Below are 7,777 nucleotides of genomic sequence, written 5' to 3' on the forward strand. Positions count from 1 at the left end.
CACCCGATAGAAATTTGCACCCCAGATCTCCGCAGAATCGTCTGACCCTCTGGTTTAAGCCTTCCACTCGGCTCCAAACCAGAGGACCGCGATCGGTTCTGGGAACGATACTACAAATAGCTCAGATTCCACCCCGCGAGCGAGGCTTTTCGCCTTCACCAACTCCGCCAATCGCCTGTATGAACTGAGTATGACCTCTGATCCCAGACGGCAGGAGTCATTGGTGCAGACATGAGCAACAATTTGCAGTCGGGTGCACCCAGTGCTCTCTATCGCCACCAGCAGGGCCTCCTCCACATCTCGGATGAGATCCCCCGGCAAGCAGACAGAGTGAACACTGGCCTTCTTCCCCGACCTTTCCGCTGTTTCCCTAAGGGGCTCCATCACCCGCCTAACATTGGAGCTCCCAATCACTAATAAACCCCTCCCCCGTGTGCCTGCTCGGACCTTGCTGAAGGAGCGGCCACATGTCCACTCACAGGCAGAGCAGGCGATGCCACATGGCCAGCCTCTTCATTGACCCTCCGCCTTGTGCGACGCGAACGCCGTTGAACCCGACACTCCCCTTGGGTAGAGGGTGGCCCAACTGCGCCCGGTACCCGGGAAGATGTCTCGACAGCAGGGACCATGGGTGAAACATGTAACACCTGGGGTGTACCATGTGACACACCAGACTCCCCACTGCCGCTACACTCCGAGGCAGCAGCCTGAAGACGGCTGACCGCGGCCATCAGCATGCTCATTTGTTCGCGAACAGCGGCAGCTCCTCCTTCGTCCGTACACAGCAGTCACACATTCTATCCATCCTACGAAATCAATAATTCACTATAGGGAGTTAAGTAATCAACTCTTAACTAGACTGCTAATTCACTAAAGGCGGCTGATAGCTGACTAAACTGTGGTTACTAGACACTTCTTGTTGGAAACAATGAAAATAAGCACTATCTGTATCTGTACTGTATTCAAAACAAACACCAAATCTATGGAACAATATTACTAGTACTCGAAAATTAAAGCTTCCTCAAAGCAAAAACACACGGAAAAAGAAGTGAAAAGTAAGAAAAACACAGTTAATAGTTAAATTTACTTAGTTTGCTGCACAGGAAATGTGAAACAGACAGCAGTTACCATCAAAGTTGTAACACCCATGGTATGTACTCGAACGCCACGAATGATCTCTGTAATTGCAGTTTCTTCCGCAAGCCAGGATTGACCACGCAAAACAAGTCTCATCGTTTCTATTTTCGACATTAATACATGCCCTTTTGTTAGCTATATCTTTAGAGAGCTTGATATAGCTTGACCCTCCATTTATTGGATCATAGGCATGTGTATGGATGTCCAGGTGTAGTATTCGGCTGCCTGCTTTAGCTGACCCTCTAACCTCCATTTCGGAAAACTGAGCCAGTATAGCACTCAAGGTGGATTTACGAAACCAAACGTTGATTGATGTGCTCCGCGTTATCACGCTATTCCCCCCTCCCCCCCCAAAGATAATGAAGAGTTGTCTCTTCAACACCATACTCAACTTTGGGGGGTGCAATAATTCGATACAAAGCACCTCACTGCATTTAATGGCGGGATACCGCAGATCATTGACTACCTTGAGGAGCTCCATTTCCATGACAGGAAGGCACGCCCTAGAAAACCAACAGGGTCGTCGTACCCTCCTGCCATGTTGTCAACCCTCGTGAACGAGATTCGCTCCTCAAAAGTGTCGTCAATCACCGAGTATCCTAACTGCGGTATGGTATCACTGACCTGATGCCCTTCACTAAATGGACGGGAGAGAGAACAGCCACTACCCACAACATCATCTATATTAGTGTTAATACTGTTCTGAGTCCACCCCGTATATGATGGTGTTGGGGAGGGACAAGTCAGTATGTGGAGAGGCGCACGTACCTTGTGTGTATGTCGATTCGAACAAGGCTCATACGATGATGATGATGATGATGATGGCAGAGGAGGATGTTGTGGTACTACCGGGTCAGAGCAATGGGAACGGCCAGGCTGCGGCAATGACTCCTGATGCTATTGTAGACCCAGCCCAGTAACTTGAGGGGTGGTGGTTCGTTGCCTGGCCCATGGACGCCAGTGCGGCGGTGCCGGGGCGGTGGCGGCGGCGGCGGCGGTGGCTTCCCATGCAGAGAGTAGCGGCGCCCTTATAGACGAGGCTTGCCTTAGCAGACACAACTTTGGTGAGGAAGAAGGTTTAGCTACCACCGGTATGCGCACCGCACCGTGTTGAGTTCGCGGAGACACGACCACTGTAGAGAAGAAGAGTTAAAATAAATAATAGTTAAATACACTCCTGGAAATGGAAAAAAGAACACATTGACACCGGTGTGTCAGACCCACCATACTTGCTCCGGACACTGCGAGAGGGCTGTACAAGCAATGATCACACGCATGGCACAGCGGACACACCAGGAGCCGCGGTGTTGGCCGTCGAATGGCGCTAGCTGCGCAGCATTTGTGCACCACCGCCGTCAGTGTCAGCCAGTTTGCCGTGGCATACGGAGCTCCATCGCAGTCTTTAACACTGGTAGCATGCCGCGACAGCGTGGACGTGAACCATATGTGCAGTTGACGGACTTTGAGCGAGGGCGTATAGTGGGCATGCGGGAGGCCTGGTGGACGTACCGCCGAATTGCTCAACACGTGGGGCGTGAGGTCTCCACAGTACATCGATATTGTCGCCAGTGGTCGGCGGAAGGTGCACGTGCCCGTCGACCTGGGACCGGACCGCAGCGACGCACGGGTGCACGCCAAGACCGTAGGATCCTACGCAGTGCCGTAGGGGACCGCACCGCCACTTCCCAGCAAATTAGGGACACTGTTGCTCCTGGGGTATCGGCGAGGACCATTCGCAACCGTCTCCATGAAGCTGGGCTACGGTCCCGCACACCGTTAGGCCGTCTTCCGCTCACGCCCCAACATCGTGCAGCCCGCCTCCAGTGGTGTCGTGACAGGCGTGAATGGAGGGACGAATGGAGACGTGTCGTCTTCAGCGATGAGAGTCGCTTCTGCCTTGGTGCCAATGATGGTCGTATGCGTGTTTGGCACCGTGCAGGTGAGCGCCACAATCAGGACTGCATACGACCGAGGCACACAGGGCCAACACCCGGCATAATGGTGTGGGGAGCGATCTCCTACACTGGCCGTACACCACTGGTGATCGTCGAGGGGACACTGAATAGTGCACGGTACATCCAAACCGTCATCGAACCCATCGTTCTACCATTCCTAGACCGGCAAGGGAACTTGCTGTTCCAACAGGACAATGCACGTCCGCATGTATCCCGTGCCACCCAACGTGCTCTAGAAGGTGTAAGTCAACTACCCTGGCCAGCAAGATCTCCGGATCTGTCCCCCATTGAGCATGTTTGGGACTGGATGAAGCGTCGTCTCACGCGGTCTGCACGTCCAGCACGAACGCTGGTCCAACTGAGGCGCCAGGTGGAAATGGCATGGCAAGCCGTTCCACAGGACTACATCCAGCATCTCTACGATCGTCTCCATGGGAGAATAGCAGCCTGCATTGCTGCGAAAGGTGGATATACACTGTACTAGTGCCGACATTGTGCATGCTCTGTTGCCTGTGTCTATGTGCCTGTGGTTCTGTCAGTGTGATCATGTGATGTATCTGACCCCAGGAATGTGTCAATAAAGTTTCCCCTTCCTGGGACAATGAATTCACGGTGTTCTTATTTCAAATTCCAGGAGTGTACATTGCTTACCGCTGATGGCATGGTGAAAGAAAGAACTCTGACGATCACAAGGTTATAAGCAGTGTGAGTAATTACCTTTTTCGCTCTGCCTCCAGGGCATTAACACTTCATCGGGTGACTCCACCAGACCCTCAAAAAAGTCATCATCATCATTTAATAGGGCCAGATCAGAGCACATTTGTCTGTCCTCGTCAGAATCTGGAAATTGGTCTGTCTCGCCTACAACAACAAACAAGATATATAAACCGATTTGTTACAGAAGAAAACTTCCTATACTGCTAACAATACTACTAGCGCGCCGCACAAACGTAATCTTCCTTTTTCTTTAAAACTTACAAGTATGCTGCTCACACATCACATTATTTGCTGGAAGCTGTTCCTGCATCTGCTCCAGCTGCCTGTCCAACTACTCTAACTCCTCTAGAGCTGTTTCTGTAAGATGACAAGACATAATTTTATTTATTTTGAATGTTGAGTCCCACAGAAATATCACATATGGATATTTTTTTTCTATACCTACTTGAGTATTTGTAAGTAGGCTGTTTAGGTTTTTTTATTGGTAACGCCACGTAGCGCTCTGTATGAAAATCACTGGCTGTGCTACGTGCAGTCTGTGGCTGGTTTGCATTGTTGTTGGCTATTGTAGTGTTGGGCAGTTGGCTGTAAACAGCGCGTAGCGTTGCGCAGTGGGAGGTGAGCCGCCAGCAGTGGTGGATGTGGGGAAGTGAGATGGCTTATTTTTGAGAGCGGATGATCTGGACGTGTGTCCATGAGAAACAGTACATTTGTAAGAATCGATATCATGAACTGCTATATATATTATGACTTTTGATCACTATTAAGGTAAATACATTGTTTGTTCTCTATCAAAATCTTTCATTTGCTAACTATGCTTATCAGTAGTAGTAGTTTGAATCTTTTATTTAGCTGGCAGTAGTGGCGCTCGCTGTATTGCAGTAGTTCGAGTAACGAAGATTTTTGTGAGGTAAGGATTTGTGAAGGGTATAGGTTAATGTTAGTCAGGGCCATTGTAGGGATTTTTGGAAGTCAGATTGCGTTGCGCTGAAAACATTGTGTGTCAGTTTAAGCACAGTCACGTATAATTGTTCTAAGGGGACGTTTCATATATTGTTGTTGGTTATCCACAGTTGGAGGCTGTTCCACATAGCAGTGCTGCCGCTGTAGTAGATAGTTCTTTTTTTTCAGCCCCCAGCTCTGCCTCCAGCTGAGTTTGCAGTTGCCTCAAGTGAGATAGAGGGGAAAAAAACAAGTATGAAATAAGAAAATTTTGAATCGCTGCTATACAACAACAAATTACAATGAAAATTATACTCACATGGCAATTCTGGCTGTGAACCCAACACAGGAGGTTGGACATCGAGAGTCTGCCACAGTCCAGCCCCATCCTGTTTCTCCTCACACTCCTAGACAGAATCCTGGAGTTGTACTATAACAAGAAGACGGAATTAAGAAGGCGAATTTAACATAAACACACGAAAATTTACACTCAAAATAGAAATTATTTACTCACTTGGTAATCCTGTCTACAGAACTCTAAACCTCTGAGCGCTACTCTCTGAAGCGTTGCTACAGCTACCTATCTTCATCTTGTGGAGAGAAAAGAACAAGTACACACACAGAGACAATGGAACGCACAACAAGACGGACCGCAGCGGACTGAGGACCATGGAGGTTGATTGTGGGTTTATATATAGACTGAGGCGACCAATGAGAGAGCTTCATTTGAATGTTCACCCAATGAGAAACTCTTATGGGAGGTCTCTATTTCTGGAAGGGCTTGATGTGACCATCATCTCTCTCTCTCTCTCTCTCCAAGTAACAAAAATGCTTTTAGTGATTAACGGTGTTTTCGCAAGCATGAACATATATGATGAAGGCTTTTAGTGGTGAGAAGTTTACTGTTTCTGAGACTTATGTTGAAAGCAGGAGATTATGATTTCCAGGGAAGGTAACACATGATGCCTCGTTAGGACCATCAGGAAGAATGGAATCGGTGTTATTCTGGGCTATTTTCGTTAACAGGTCCTGTTAGGACAAGAATTTCGATTCAAACAAAATGAGTCATCACGAAAGCTCTACCAAAGTGACCGTTAACTATTTCTGCAGCACTTTACAATTTCCAAGCGGTGGACTTGGCTCTTATTTACATAGCCATGTGACGTCAGTATAACACTGAGAACCTTTTAGATGGTGAGTTGCCACACAAACATTTTGTGGCGATGCACCAGCCACACTGGGCAGGTAAAAACACATGCATGACTAGATGCAGCTCGCTTGTCCCGTTAGGATCATTAGGAACAATGCACCCTGTGCTATTCTGGGAAGCATTGGAATAGATTTCTATAGCGCAACCTGTGATATCGGTATCCACAGGTAGTGAAGTATTGTGCTAGCAACAGTAAACACTCGTGCATGGCCCAGAGTGTGACTTGGCTCTTATTTACATAGACATGTGACATCAGTATAACACTCGAAGAACTCTAACTGTATACACGAAAATAGACGAAACTTTCACCTGCTGGCTGCCATCTGCAGCAGCCCGAAATCAATAACTCACGGTGCCGTCGATGCGTGTGCGCGTTGGAACTGTTCACTGATACATTGCAGTTGATGAGAGTTCAAAAGCGATTTTAACGTGAACTAAGTGTTTGTGCACTGCATTAATTTTGGCTATTTAAGCGTTGTGAGCGTGTCTGCAGAGCGTTTTACATGCATTATTTTGACAATTTACTAGTTGTTTGCGTGTCTGTAGGCTATGCAATGCATTATTTCGACAGTTTAGGAGTTGTTTGCGTGTCTGTACATCTGTGTACCGCATTATTTCGGTGATTTACGAGTAGTTTGCTTTTCTGTATGCTGTGTACTGCATTATTTCGGTAAGACACGGGTTGTATGCGTGTTTGTACATCGGTGTACTGCATTATTTCGACAGTTTACAAGTAGTTTGCATGTCTGCAGACGATTTACAGTGACCCCTAGCACACTAGGGTGAGTGTTTTGTATCAGTGTAATAAATAAACTATGTGAAATTCATCCCTAAATAAATTGTTTCAAAAATAAATAAAGTACACCCCTTCCTCTCTCCAGCAGCCCAGCGCAGGCTGAGTCCTTTTCCCGCCATTTTCCCCCATACCGTCATCTTGGATTATGTCACGGGAGGGCTGACGGCGGCCTCTGGTGGCAGTACTGTGTACTAGGTCAGTTGGACTCTGGACCTCATGGAGTACAAACTGGATGGAGCTACTGCCTCAAATTGTTTAAATAAAGACTGTTTAAATGAAGACTTATATCTGTCCTATCCAGCACAGTTTCCCCTCCAATTCCTAGGAAGAGGTGGTGGTCAGATGACTTAGGTTAGTGTAGGTAGCCCAAGTGACCTACTTTCCTGCCATTTTCTTACGTTAGTGGAGGTAGCCCAATTGAGCTTTCTCCCCCACCCCAAATATTTGAACTTCCCGCCATTTTCTGGGGGAGGGGAGGGGAGGAGGGATGGGCTTAGGTTAGTGGAGGTAGCCCAATTGATCTATCTTTCCGCCAAATTTTTAAATTTCCGCCATGACGTCATTGCGACATTGTCATATCTATCGCTGTTATCTTGGATCCACCATCTTGAATAAATTTGGCAACAATGGAGAGTGGGGTGACATGAACTTTGTTCCACTACTTGGGTGGTATCTGTTGTTTCGGACACATATAAAACAACAGACATCACGCATTTGTATAATTGATTCATCTTGATGGGCAATTAATCCAGCTCCTTCATTGTGGATACACAATTATGTATGACCTCCTGCAGGAATCTCAAAGTAGCGAGCACGGAGGATATGGAAAGGGACTGCAGACAGTCGGCGCTAGGTGGGAATTGGGGATAGCAGAGATAGTCTGGACATTTGTGATGAACACTGTGCTGCCTAGTAAACAGGAGATCCTGGTTTCGATTCCCAGTCTGGCCCACATTTTCACTCACCGCCGCTGCTTCCGCATAAAATCCCAGTGTAGTTGACATCAATAGTCCCTTTCCT

Source organism: Schistocerca americana, chromosome X, assembly GCF_021461395.2.
Source record: "Schistocerca americana isolate TAMUIC-IGC-003095 chromosome X, iqSchAmer2.1, whole genome shotgun sequence".
Classification (NCBI taxonomy): domain Eukaryota; kingdom Metazoa; phylum Arthropoda; class Insecta; order Orthoptera; family Acrididae; genus Schistocerca; species Schistocerca americana.